We start from the raw sequence: 15303 nt of genomic DNA on the forward strand, positions 1-15303 counted from the left end.
AACTGCAATCCCCATACCACTGAGCTTTCAAACAATGCATTTTTCTAATATACTATGCTCATGTCATTTGACTAGAAGAAGAGAAGATGGCTTACTTTGCCTACTCTAGAAATATCTGCTCATTTGCTATTACTGGCCAGCAGAATGAAATATAGAACATGCCATCACACTTCATTCTGCTAGCACTTGGAGTCCTCTCAGTATGTCCGAGATGTCCTAGTAGAGGTAGGGAAATGTTATAAGTTGTAAGGTACACAAATAATCTATTCCATTCTTACAACTAACTTAGCTGGCACATTTATATAAGCAAAACATGCAACAATAATGGACTAATAGACAGAGGCAGCTCTTAAATGCTTTGTCCCATGCATGGGTCCTCACAAATTATCTATGGTATGATCTCAGTTATTCTAAAGATGAAACAAAAAGGACTCTAGCGTTCAACAGAAAGCCAGGAAAAATAAAGAACGATATAAACCAGGCAGCCAGGATAAATAGTAATATATTGATGAAACAAAGTTTGTTCAAATTAAGAAAAAAACAGTTTATTATACCATGACCCCCCTAAAACGTGCACGCTGATTGGCCAGCGTGCACATTATAAATCGAGTTATACTAATGGAAAAAGGTCCGGTCGCCCGGACTTTTTTCCATTAGTATAACTCTACTTTTAAAACACTGTCTCGCTATGTTAAATGGGTTTAACATAGCGAGACAGCTTTAAAATATGCAACGGAGATCTCCGTTGCTTATATTAAAGCTGTCTTGCTATGCTAAACCCATTTAACATAGCGAGACAGGTTTTAAAAAAAAAGCAACGGAGAAAGCAAGATCTCCATTGCTTTTTACTGTTTCGCTATGTTAAATGGGTTTAACATAGCGAGACAGTTTTAAAATAAGCAACGGACATCTCCGTTGTTATTTTAAACTGTCTCGCCATGTTAAACCCATTTAACATAGCGAAAACAATAAAAAGCAACGGAGATCTTGCTTTCTCCGTTGTTTTTGCCCACAGCTCTGATGTACTGCGCAGGCACGCAGTACATCAGAACTGCCGCGGATGCCTGACATCTGCGGGAGGGCAGTAAACAGGCATTATACTATAACATTATTTAAGAAAAGTAATAGTTTCTTTTCTTAAATAATGTCATGGTATAATAGCAATAACCCACTTCTGGGTGTGGGTAATGCTGTATTTACCCACGGTTGGCTTTGTTTGGTCCCTCGGGCTTCGCCGTCGGGACCAAACCACGCCAACCGTGGGTAAATCCAGCATTACCCACACCCAGGCATGGGTTATTGCTATAGTAATAAATGGTTGAGCACTTTTGTCCCACTCATTGGAACTTCATCAGAACATAATAAATAGTTGAGCACTTTCTTCCCAGTCACTGGGATTTCATCAGAACAGTACAAAAAAACCCCCAAAAAAACTGGCCAATATTTAAAACAGTTCAAAACAGAAAGCACCAATCAGCAAATTTAATTAATTAACTAAAGTAACTATTAACAACATGATTTAACCCAGAGGAAGGGTTAAATCATGTTTTTAATAATTAGTTTAGCTAATTAATTCAGCTTGAACAAACTTTGTTTCATCAATATGTTGTTACTATTTATCTCAGTTCTTCTCATTTGGGGTAATATACAGTTATCAGTCATGGGATGGGTAAGGCCAATATAACACCAAATTGGATAGGTTACTTCAACACAAAAAGGGAAACTGGCAAGGCTTAAAATGGCCTGCAACAGCAGCTAGGTTAGTGCTTGCAATTGAACCTATAAATCTATAATAATGCTTAATGTCTGAACAACTAAGCCTCGACACGGTTCATCAATAGAAGACTAACACAATACAAAAAAGTGTCATTATAACAATGCATTAAACATATTTTGGGTCATGTCACCTAAAATTCTAGTGCAAAATAAATCATATGTTGTATGACATATAGCACTATATATTTAGCAAGAGGGGCATGAGGTTCTGTGCTGTTCAACACATTATAAATATAAAAGCTCAACAGTAACTCATTTTATAGTCATGCAAATACTTGCAGTAAGAGAGACCATTAACAGGTGTTCTTGCAGCAGGGACCACAAGCAGAAGTATTATTGACATTAACAGGTGCTCTTGCAACAGGCACCACAAGCAGAAGTATTATTGATATTAACAGAAGCTCTTGCAGCAGGGATCACAAGCAGAAGTCTTAGTGACATTAACAGGTGCTCTTGCAGCAGGGACCACAAGCAGAAGTATTAGTGACATTAACAGGTGCTCTTGCAGCAGGGGCCACTAGCAGAAGTATTATTGACATTAACAGGTGCTCTTGCAGCAGGGGCCACAAGCAGAAGTATTACTGACATTAACAGGTGCTGTTGCAGCAGGGGCCACAAGCAGAATTATTATTGACATTAACAGGTGCTCTTGTAGCAGGGGCCACAAGCAGTAGTATTATTGACATTAACAGGTGCTCTTGCAGCAGGGGCCACTAGCAGAAGTATTATTGACAGAAGATGGGATCTTATAATTAATATTTTAGTGGATATTCAGCAGGTTTTCCACATGCACTGATATCAATATCATGCATGTACTGGTATAAAGTAACTATTTGTCACATTCCTTTATTTTTTTTTCTCCTGCTAGAAAAAGGTCTGAAATTGGGAAAGAGGTACAGGGAAAGGTATAATTTTAAGTGATCAATGTTTATCAGAACAAACAAAGACACAAATGCATCTTTGTAATAAAGAAAGTAAAATATGTAATCATTTACTGATAGTTTGCAGATGTGGTCTGAATTTAGCTACATTACTCTAAATTCCTTCAAAATGATGGTTAATTTTTACAGTCCAGTCTTATTAGATGAAGACAGGGCTCACACAGTGAAAGAGTTCCATTGAAAAGTTAGTGAGAATAAATAACTTGGATGTTGTCTTGAGTTGTAATCTAAAAGCTGGTACCCATCTGGATAGGTCACCATGGAAACCCACGATCTGTGAGGTCAGTGGCAGGATTACTTGACTTCTCATTCAGGGCACCAGACTGGATATTTTCTTGTTTGTGGTGTCTAGTTTTCTTAGGTTTAATTTCTATTCCCCAGCCTATATTCACCTCCAGAATTCTGCAAGACACTTGATAATTGATGACTCTAGTGTTTTTTAAAGGAATGCCTCATATGTGATTTATTTGGTCTGTTCTTATTGCGGCAATGTGCTTTCCTCACTTTTCTACTCTTCTTTCTAAAAGACGCCTCCAGAGTTGTTTTTTCAGTAAAGTGCTTCAGCAGCTTTATGTGTGGTGACAACTGGTGACATTTATAATATTCTGACTCATATGTCACTGGGGTACACCCTTTTCTGCTGTCGTTTAATGGATATACTTAAATTTTATAACTGTTTCACTGATTGTGTTGTCTTATCAGACTTACTATCACAGTCCTGGTGAGAAAAGAACCATACACTAATTAGAATCAGAACACAGCAGTTTAACATTCATACAATGAAGTTTATGTAAGACAGAAAAACACTACAACAATAAAAAACTGCACCACTCGGACTATAGGATAATGCCAGTTTATTATACTACATGTTTCCCCCTATCCATGAGGGACAGGGTGCTAAAATGGGGATGAATTTGTGGTAACCCATCCATTTGTCCAGATTACATTTGAATAGAGTTAGATCAGTAATTTACTTTTTGTGGAGTAGAAGATGTCTCCATATTACCGATATTCTATGTGATATAAATGTATCCCTCCAGCATGTTCTATTTATTGTGCAAAAGAGATTTTGATCTCTTACCAATAACATTTAAAAAATTACACTAAACACTAAGACTCACAGGAGTAGCAAGTGCAGCTACATCATTAGTGCACAGACTGCAGTCCCACCACTGGTTGTTTATCTGATTGTATGTACAGTGTTGTACATATGTGCATCCAGTTGTGTAAAGTTTCTCAGTTAACTCACAGAAATAGACCAACAACAATCAGTGAGTAACTTTATATGATGGAGTTATTAAAATCGGTAAGAGGTACCTTTCCTCTAAATTAACTCATGGTGTATTGTCACCACTAAGTGTCAGTGATGGTGGATTTACCCACTCCCCATGAAATGTATTTTTGTTTGCCTTTTCCTTTGTAGATAACCACTCTGATTATTTAGAAATCCATTATCACTAAAAGCTGGACTATGATTACTACTAGTATAATTTAAGAACAATTTCTAGTGGGGAAAGAAAATAATAGAGGCATGGCATTCTCTGTTAAGCTACACAACAGCAGTTGTAGGAGTGTTTCTGTAAGTGATGGGTCTTTAATTTTATGTTTAAGCTCTGAAAATGGTTCTAAACTAGTCAAGTAAGAAGTTACAAATCATTGAAAAATCCTTGTAACTCCAAAAAGCTGTCTTGTAATACCTGTTACTGCTGTAGTGTGGCTTAAATCCTTCATATATAGGTTATGAGAATGTTTGTACTTCCTGTTTTTGAATCTTATAGTCAATGGCATCATGTAAAGCACATTGCTTAGTGACTTATTTTGATGCTGTTGTTATTTGTATCTACTTGTGTCTTGTTATAGGTTTACATTTCTGTCCATTCATTCGATATTAGATTAGGTCTATATTGTTTCTATAAACTTTTGCTATATAGCTTGATCTCCTTGAAAAAATACAGTGATGTCTCTGGTACTCTGTTAGTGTGATAATTTATAAAACAACCAAATAAATACAAATTGCATATCAAAAATTGAAATGTTGCCTTATTTTACAGTTGTTCTAAATCTCTCAGAAGTATAGTAGTTATAGTAATTACATAAAAAATGAAAATACTATGTGTAGCAGAAAAACAATTAAAAATGAATGTTATCAAGTCCAAGCACTTTTTTTCCACAAAATGCAGATTTTGTGTTTATTCATTTATTAAGAGGATAAGCAGGTTGACCCATACAGGACCATTTTCGGGCATAACACCCGAAGTACAACAATTAGTGTCATGACTTAAGTAGACTTTTAGATCAGGAGAAATGTAGAAAATCTTATCTGAAGTTCTGAGGCACTGCGTGCCCAATTACGGGATATCATTTTGTGTATTTGTTGTTGAGAAATAAATCAAATTTGTATCAATTTTAATTTGCTTGATTTTGAAGGGGAAAATAGATAACATTTATTCACTTGATGGAGTTTGTTGTTTGTCTTTCGGCTTTTCCCGGTTAGGGGTCGCCACAGCAGAACTCCGGTCTGCTAATGATTGGCAGTTGTTTTTTATAGTGTCGAGTTGCCAGCCCGACACGCAACCTTCAACGAAGGCATGCCCATTCAATGCATGTCTTTCGAATGCCCACTTGACCGCGGGGAGGTCATGCAGACTCCACACAGAAGGCACTCCCAACCCAAGCCGAGAATCGAACGGGAGAACCTCTTGCTGTGAGGCAACAACGCTACCGCTGGACCACCGCAGAAGTATTCACTTGATGGAGTAGAGAATATTATTCCAGAGCTGGGGCCTCTGGTGGAATAGGAATTGCTGTGACAAGTGAGTCCATTAATTGGAGCTACATGTTAATCAGGAGAAGAGGAACAAGACTGCACTTTCCTAGGTTGTTTGAAAATGATGTGTAGGCAGAGTGTGTACTAGATGAGGTTATGTATGGTATGCATCAGGCAGCAGGTATAAGCTTGGTAACCTGAGCTGTAGCAGCCAGTTATCTCTGAGTAAAGTGTGCCATAATGGTCTAGGTGAACTAAATGCAGAAAGATTCTGAATACAGTAATGTACTAAGGATGGACAGAGCATGTTTAGTAGCAGGACTGACCAATCCCTACTCTAGAGTAGACCTAAACTTGACTGAGATATGATGAGAAATACTTCAGGCTCCTTCCATATATGCTTAAAGTTCACTGTGTATATGATCACTGCAGAACAAAAAGGATGGTATAGTCTAGTAACTATCTCAGGCACTTAAAGTGTGGGGCAGTGCTAAAATCACTAATGCAGGGCAAATCTGGCATTGATCTCAGGTGGCTCAAGCCACAATCATACATGATGCAAGACAATAATGTATCAAAGTTGCTACAATGCGTTTACTTTTGACAGCTTTAGTGTGATAGCAATATGCAACAACAATATGAACTATAATAAATAGTGATTTTATGTACAGCTGTGCAGTAAGTAAACTAACAATAAATGTGTCATGCTTAGGAACATGCAACTTAACACCATCTTGTACTGTTTAATAAGGCTGAGTTCTACTGGTGAGCTGGGGCAGCTGTTCTTGGTTGCAAGGATGTCATGTCTTTAGTGTGCCTTACATAAAATAGGTAATTTCTTCTCCTGAGATGACATTCCCATTTCTTAGTATATGTAATATCATGATGTTGCATTGTTTCTTTCTTTGGTGGCATTCATTTAAGTATATACATACCAGTGCCAGAGTTAGTGTTTACTTATTTCATTTATTAGTGATTTGAGGTGTTGTAGCTCCTACGTTGATATCCGGAAGATCCAAACACATTGATTCCCCATGAGAAAAGGTATACATATATATTAGTCAGAATTCTGCAGAAAAAAACAAATGCTTCTGATTCAGTTTCATAGTGTTGTGCTTCCGTGGGTTAATATGCCTACCATTTGTGTACTAAGTCACCCCAGTGTGTGCAGCAATGACTGCATTTGGCTGATGTTGTGAAGCCTTTTTCTGCTTTTTAAACTGGGGGCTATGTAAAAAACAAAAACAAAAAACAAAAAAAACAGAGCAATGTGTAGCTAGTTAGTATCTGAGCATGGTTCGGAAGAAATCATAGCTTTATAATGATATTTAGTTGACAGACCTGCTATATGGTTTACATATTAGACTGCTATGTAAATAGTATCTGAGCTCAATGAAATCATGAAAGCATTCAAAAAGAGGTTGGAAAGTTAATAACAGCTGCTGGTGATACAGGTAGGAGAATGCAGGGAATTCCCAAGGAAATTGTGCAGCAGTGGAGGAGGAGGTAGCTGATTTTTGAAATGGTGCATGTGAAACTAGTGGTTGACAGCTGGATTCTTTGCACATTGCACAGATTCTTCTGGTGGAATATGACAGAGGGAAGAAAGAAAGGAAAGAACTGTTGATTATGGGCGATGATAAATAATGACTGTGGAATGTGGAAACCCCACAAAAAGGAGAAAGTAACTGTGTGTGAGGTGGCTAGGTAAAGTTTATATCGGCTTATCAAAATGAAGGAGATGGGTAGGGAACGGGAATACATGGGAAATAAGGGTGGGATGGGAGTTTGGCTCAGACAACGATGAGAGCTCTGGAGTTGTAGTAGCTATTTTATTTTTCTTAAAAAGGCTTTCAGAAGACATTGGGGACTTTTTACACTTTATCTATGGGACTGAACATATAAACCCCAATTCAGAATTTGACAACCTTTGAGTGTAGATTCAGTTTACTACTGAAACTTTCAAATTATGTTAGGTAATTAATTTCCCAAGTGACAGTACTTTTCAGTTTGCGTAAATCTTGTTTCAGGTTAAATGCTTAGGTAAATGGGTACCTGCACAATTATAGCTTTAGATTATACTTAGTGGGGAGCCCATGGAATAAGCTGATCTGTTCTTTGATTCTTATTGGTTCTTTTGCAAACACAGATATACTGACAGCATTCCAAAGAATATCTCGTACAGTGTTTTTGCTGTCACTTTAAGGAGTAGTTTTCTTATCTGTAAAAATTTTGCAACAATGGCAAGGCTTTTCTAAGTTAGGCTTCACATTTAACATCTTTGGTAGTAACATACATGGCCATGCAGCAGTATCTGTGGGTAGGCCATGGATGATTTGTGATTTATTTGTGGACTTTGGGGCATTGTCAGATTAAGCCATTAGTAAGCCCAAAGTAAAGGATCACCTTCCAATATGAGGATAATTCATTCTGATCTTGGTTATACTTTATGGCAATGCTTATATTGACAAACTCTTTATCTGCGATTAGCATTTAGACTTATTTATCACAGAGGATGGTTATGGTACTACTATTTTCAAGCAATTTCCACATTCAGTAGTGAAGGTACATGTGACTTTTCAAATTGCTGGTGTCAGCTGTATCTGTGTAAACAGAGTTATCCTATAATCCAGTGAATGTAGTTTGTATGATTGGCTTTTCATTGCATTTGTTTGGTCATGGTACAGTGCGACCTGTTGCAGTTGTGTTGTGCTGCTCTGGGATGTGTTGCAGTTGTGTTGTGCCACTCTGGGATGTGCAGCACTGGATATTTTTCTTTTTCCCACTGTAGTATGAACATGGGGTTGGTATGTATCACTAGAGGGATGTCTGGTCGAAATCCCCCCATGGAGGGATGGTTTGATGCTTGTCCCCTCCAAAAAAATGTTTTTGGTGTATTCTGACATCTGAAAATTTATGAACAACAATTCTTTCCACAGTGATTCTACAAAATATAGAGACAGCATGTAAGCATATAATATGTAATGTTTACTAATACCTTAATAATGATGGATGCTGCCAGGCTGCAGCTGTGGTACACCTTGAGGCAGATGAAGAACATGTGCGTGTGTGTTATAAAGACGTGGCCTGAAATATTACAACATTTTATCTTCCATTCACAACCCTCATATTCTAAAGACAAGGCTAACTTCATTTTTGCGAGGACCCACTGACAGTTGAAGTCACAAAACACTGTTACAGAAGTTTCGTAGAACTGACAGTTGCTGCAACGTTTTGGACATTTCATCTGTCTGATATTCACAACCTTTCAACCTATTTCATTCTATAATCTTGATTTTATATTCTGGGCAATATAGTTTTCCATAAACAAGTTAAACCAGCACGTCAAGTCCCTTTTACACAAAAATCTAACATCTTATTTTCTTGGAAACAGTTCTAAGGATGCATTGTTCGCAAGAGGACTGTCGATCTCATTCACAGCCATCTCTTATCACAAATAACATCTCACAAAATGCTAGCACTATATAAATGCAGATTTCTGCACTACATTTGAAGTTTGAATGTAAACAAGATGTTAAAATATGAAGACCATCCTAACGATTTTACTAGAATATATACTCCTCTATGTTTTGTGGAAATATATTTTTCACGATTGTATATACAGATAGTTGCATCAGCTGCTATTATTAATTCCTCTTTTTTTTACAGTTTGCTCTTTCTCTCCTCAGCTGATCATCAGCTGCCACCAGTTCCTCTCCTCATTCATTGGGTCTGCTGGACCCACCTTAACCTCCATCAGGATCAGCCCAACCCATGTCCAGGGCTGGTGTGGAGATCAAGGACTCTGGTGCAGCATCATATTACTGCTGGGTAATGTGACCTGTTCCCCTCACACCAAATGGTAGTCTTGTAAGCTCTGCAATTGTTGCTCTTGTGAAGTGCATGTAATTTCTGCATGAGTACAGCCTCCTGACCAGCCTGTATAGTCGTTGTATCATGTAGCCAACCCTGCTTGCAATGATGCTAATGCAGTGAGCCTAGCCCCCCCCCCCAAGATGGGAGAGCTGGCATGGACTGCTCACACCTATTGTCCCCAGTATACTTTCGCTTCTGTCCCAAGTCTTTATCCATCTGCACCACAGGGCCAGATTTTACAAATTCATCTTTATGAAATATAGGTATACACGCATTTGGTTGGCCGGTGGATGGCTGACCTGAAAATGTTTGACAGCAGTACGGCGACTGTGCATAATTGCGAATGCAATTATGTCGAACCGCACCCCCCCCCCCTTTTTGACCCATGGTAGCGCTTGTTTGGGTGGTAGAGTGGTCAGAAATGTCGAATTCCAAATTTTTTATGACATTCTGTGCGTTCGACACCTGGAGCTTCGATATATAGGTTCGTGGAAACCGAGTTTCGACCATCGGTCGCTTCGTCATATGCATGTAAACCAAAATATAGCATTGCTTAACTATTAAATCATTTAATTTATTCTGATTTAAACATTTCACTATGCACTTACAAGCGGTAAATATTTTCTCTACAAAATGTAGTTCTTAGCTATTTTCAAAATTATTTCATTAACTCTTAAATCATGCTGTTAATTCTTTATATGGAATTGGTTTATTTATTTATGTTTACCTTGGATGTAACATTAATCTAGAACATTTTCCAGTCACCTTATTAGTTAATCAGTGTCACATAAGTCTCATTTTAATGGAATTGTGAGAACACCTATTAAATACCAATGTTCATGTTTACTGTACGTCTATATATCCACATCCATTAAACACTTGAAAAATAATGCAAAATTTTCATTATGATATTGATGGTTCTATAGAAAACAATTTATTGATATGAGAATCGATCACCAAAATCCACGCATAGAAACACAAAACATTTGCGAAGGCTCTCAATAATAAACTGCTCAAGCAACAGAGGCCTCCAAAGCAGAAACGTAAGCAACCTCCACCCCGCAACACAACCCAAATGACACATAGCCCACAGACTCACTGTGCCACTCAATCACAGCCCATAAGGCAAAACAACGTACCCAACACACTAGTCATAGGTGACTCTATAGTCAGGCACACTGATGTCCCACTCACCAGGCTAAACAAGGAGAAGGTTACTGTCAGCTGCCTGTTGGGTGCCAGGATCCGCCACATAACCCACGCACTCAGGTCACTCCATGACAAGTACAAATAGGACTCTGTCATTGTCCATGTTAGTGTGAATGACCTGAGATGTACCTCCCTGGACTACATGAAAAGAGACATGGAAGAGCTATCTGATCTTGTAGCCTAGGCAGGTATGACCCTAGCCCTGAGCAGCATCCTGCTATCGCCCAGAGTGATACCGCAGTACAAGGACAAAATGATTGACTTCAACAATTGGCTAAGCTTCTGGTGTCATTCTGAGGGGATGCAGTATCTCTCTGCCTGGGACGACATGGTCGACAGACCACGATGCTTTGCCAGAGATTGTCTGCACCTGTCACCCCTGGGATTCGGGATTCTGGATTCTGGCTAAGGCTCTTGCTGCCCCTATAGTGCCTTTTTTAGGCAAGGTTCAGATGACAAATTCACCACCGTAACAGGAAGCAGGCAAGCAAAAACTAAGGGTAATGCTACTCAATGCTGGAAGTCTAAATCTCAAAATGCACTACCTCGAGGCACTCCTTAAAATGGAGAATATTGATATCTGTGCTGTGACTGAGACCTGGTTCAAGGCTCCAGAGAGCACCCCTGCATTATTAGGCTATAACTCATACCACACTTTTCGGCCACCTAACCTGGACTGGAACACCAAAGGTGGAGCTGTGTCCATATTCATTAAAGATATCCACACCTCCGGGCTAGTTGCATAATGCATCCGAAGTTATCCAAGTGCAACTAACTCTGGGCAAAACTGCAATCCAAATTGTAGCTTGCTACAGATCCCCCACCATGCCCCAGGATTCCCACTCCTCTTTTCTTGATATACTGGAAAATATTAGGGTTCAACCAAACACCTTAATAATGGGTGATTTCAACTACCCCACCATTAACTGGGAAAACTACTCATGCACCAACTCCTTCGATCAACGCTTTCTGGAATTCATAAATTCCAATGCCCTGGATCAACTTATCCACACCCCCACCAGGAGCAACAATATCCTAGACCTAGTCATTACCAACATGAGTGACAGGTGTTCCACACCTGAAGTCAACTCCTCGTTGGTCAGATCCGACCATAAGCTAATCACCCTAGATATCCGCATCCCGCCCCACCCATCATTAAGGAAACCACCATAAAAAATTTCTCCAAAGACAACTTCATGCTTCTTAAAACAGAAGTGACGACCTTCATGACACCCATGCAGATGGACAATACAGTTATGACTGTTGAATCCTACACAAATGCACTCTCTAAGCACTTACACAAGTGCATGGATCGTGCTATCCCAAACAGAACCAAGACGCTATCCTCCAAAAAAGAAAGCCAATCTGGTGGTTCCCTGCCATAAACAAACTACAACAGAAGGAAGAAACTGTTGCAAAAGAGAGTAAAATACCATGAGTGGAGGAGCTCCCTGGTCAGCCTCAGTAAGAAGCTGAGATCCCTTATAAGACCCTCCAAAGCTAGCTACGAAAATAAAATTGCCACTGATTCTCGGGGCAACCACAAAGCATTCTATAGCTATGTCAAAAATCTCAATGCCATCTCCCAGATCTGCTCTGAGTTACAGCACAATGACACGAAAATTACAGAACCAAATGATATTGCCAACATCCTGGCAGATAGGTTCAGTGCTAACTTTACCCCCCTCTCACCCTCTAAAGGCCCATATCTATACAAGAAGAATGCAGAGTCCCTGTTATCACAACTACACAGGTAAAAGCTGCACTATCTAAAGCCAAAAGCACAGCATCCGTGGGACCGGACAACATCCCAGGCTGCATTTTACACAAACTTCATAATGAACTGGCTCCCCACCTAAGCACCATGTTCAATCATAGCCTCACTTCAGGTTTTGTGATCATTGAATAGTGCACAGCAACATTTATCCCACTCCACAAAGGGGGAGCCACCACTGATCCTGGGAACTATCGCCCTATTAGCCTAACGAGCCTGGTCTGTAAGGCCATGGAAGGTATCATCATGGAACTCATAAACAAAGACATTGGTAACCTCCAAACTCTGGACACCATCCAGTTCGGGTTTGTGAAAGGCAGGTCATTCCTCCTGAACCTGATCAACTTCTTGAGACAGTCACCAAAGCTGTAGACGAGGTTAAGGTGGTTCACACAGCCTATCTTGACCTCGCCAAGGTTTTCGACACCATCCCCTATTATTCTGGAATTATAGCTAAACTCACTAAAGTAGGTATAAATCCCTATGTCACAAGACGGGTTGCCAACTGGCTCACTGACAGAACCCACACTGTAAAAGTTGAGACTCCAAATCTGACTTCAAACCAGTGACAAGTGGAGTACCACAGGGTTCAGTCCTGAGAGCTATCCTGTTTGGTATGTACTTCTTTGCCGTACAGGCTAACACAGAAGGCCTTTGGCTAATGAAGTTCACAGATGACTGCAAACTAGATCTATATTATATTATCAAACTTTTTAAACTTCGAATGCTATAATATCGACCTGTTTTTGTCATGAACTCAAAATAGCGAAGCCACGGAACTTCGAAATCTTACCTAGGGTAAGATTCCAGTTGTCCGTTCCATGGCTTCACTATTTACTCTACTGTGGTGGGAAGGTTAAGGACCAAGGTAAGGTAAGTATGTGAACAGAGGTTATGGACCAGGTTAAGGTAAGCATGGGAATGGATCGGGGTAAGGTGACTGTGCGATAGTTAGGGACATTAGGGTTAGGGAGCGGGTAAAGTGAGTGTGCGATAGTTAGGGACTTTAGGGTTAGGGAGCGGGTAAGGTGAGTGTGTGGTAGTTAGGGGCTTTAGCGTTAGGAAGCGGGTAAGGTGAGTGTGCAGTAGTTAGGGACTTTAGGGTTAGGGTTGGGTTAAGGTGAGTGGATAGGTAGTAGTGTAGGGTTAGAATTATGGTTTTGTTAAGTGCATGTGTGTGATTTATTTATTTTGGTGTGCTTTGTGCTTATGTTGCATGTTTGTATTTCGGAACAGTGAATTTTTTCCCAGGGAAAAAATTTGTTGTTCTGTATGTTCGATATTTTGTGGTTTAGATATTTTAGGTACGATGAAATAGCGTTCACTATTTAAATCGTACAATAGGGTAATATAAACACTGCAAACTAGGAGCCATAGTGGAGTCCACAAATGATGTGGACATCCTACAGAAGGGCCTCACTGAGAGAGATGCCTGGTGTCAGAGCCATGGCCTCAAGCTCAATGCCAAAAAGTGCACTGTCTTCCCCTTTGATAAAAAATCTCTACCCATGAAATGCCACATAGGTGGCAGTCTACTTTACGCTGAATGTGTGATAAGAGACCTTGGGACCCAGGTGGACAGTAGTTTCTCCTTTGCGATATGCTACGAAGTAAAGCTGGAATTCTTTGAGACGGTCAGTGTAGAGCATCTGTTTGCGGCTAGTAATCCTCTTTGTGAGGTACTTCTGTGGCCTTTCCAGCTGCTGCAGATTCTTGTGAGATACATTCCAAAAGGAGCATTGTACTCTATAATGGGTCTAATGAGTGTCGAGTAGAGGGGAACAATTACCTCTTTTTTCCTGGATTTGAACCCTTTTGTGATGAAGTGTGCCACGTAGAAGGATTTCCTGACTACTGTAGCGATGTGATTATCAAAGGGGAAACTACTGTCCACCTGGGTCCCAAGGTCTCTTATCACACATTCAGCGTAAAGTAGACTGCCGCCTATGTGGCAGTTCATGGGTACAGATTTTTTATCAAAGGGGAAGACAATGCACTTTTTGGCATTGAGCTTGAGGCCATGGCTCTGACACCAGGCATCTCTCTCAGTGAGGCCCTTCTGTAGGATGTCCACATCATTTGGGGACTCCACTATGGCTCCTAGTTTGCAGTGTTTATATTACCCTATTGTATGATTTAAATAGTGAACGCTATTTCATCGTACCTAAAATATCTAAACCACAAAATATCGAACATACAGAACAACAAATTTTTTCCCTGGGAAAAAATTCACTGTTCCGAAATACAAACATGCAACATAAGCACAAAACACACCAAAATAAATAAATCACACACATACACTTACGCCACCCATGAAACTTATTTTCCTGTGCCCCTGTCGAGCAATACGTTATCCCTAGAGTGGGATTTCTTTAGGTGTAGCATGTCTAACAGCTCTGGGTTTGACATAGGTGATCTATGCCTATCATATAAAGCTATGTCAAACCCAGAGCTGTTAGACATGCTACACCTAAAGAAATCCCACTCTAGAGACCTAAACCCTGTCACCACAATAAACAGGACATGCTGGAGGGATGGATTCCTGTCCCAGAGACTTCCCATACTCTAGAACAAGCTACCCATCTATGTCAAGCAAAGTTCCTCATTAGCACTCTTCAAGAAAAATCTTGATGAGTGGATGGGAAATAGGAAATACACCCCGGGGATAACTTATTGCTCGACAGGGGCACAGGAAAATAAGTTTCTTGGGTGGCGTAAGCCAGGGAACCTTGTTGGCTAGCCTTACTTAGACCCTTGGGCCGATAGCCTAGTACCTACCTATGAACCTATTAAAGGTATTGACAGTCTCTTTTGTCATGGGAAAATTTAGGAATGTTCTAAATCTTCCCAGAGCAAAATTCATTAATCTTCATTAAACATCAATAAAATTGCAGATTTTATCCAATAATATAGGCTGGTGCAAATAACATACTTCATGGAAATTGTTCACAGACTTCAAA

General features: G+C 39.7%; 1 protein-coding gene across 1 annotated transcript in view; it reads right to left on the reverse strand.

Moving 5' to 3' along the window:
• LOC122805298 (girdin-like) overlaps window positions 1-15303 on the reverse strand; it is a 1431879-nt gene that overhangs the window by 282043 nt on the left and 1134533 nt on the right. The window lies entirely within an intron of this gene.

This window comes from Protopterus annectens, chromosome 6.part1 (assembly GCF_019279795.1).
Source record: "Protopterus annectens isolate FY-2018-M chromosome 6.part1, PAN1.0, whole genome shotgun sequence".
Taxonomy (NCBI): Eukaryota; Metazoa; Chordata; order Ceratodontiformes; family Protopteridae; genus Protopterus; species Protopterus annectens.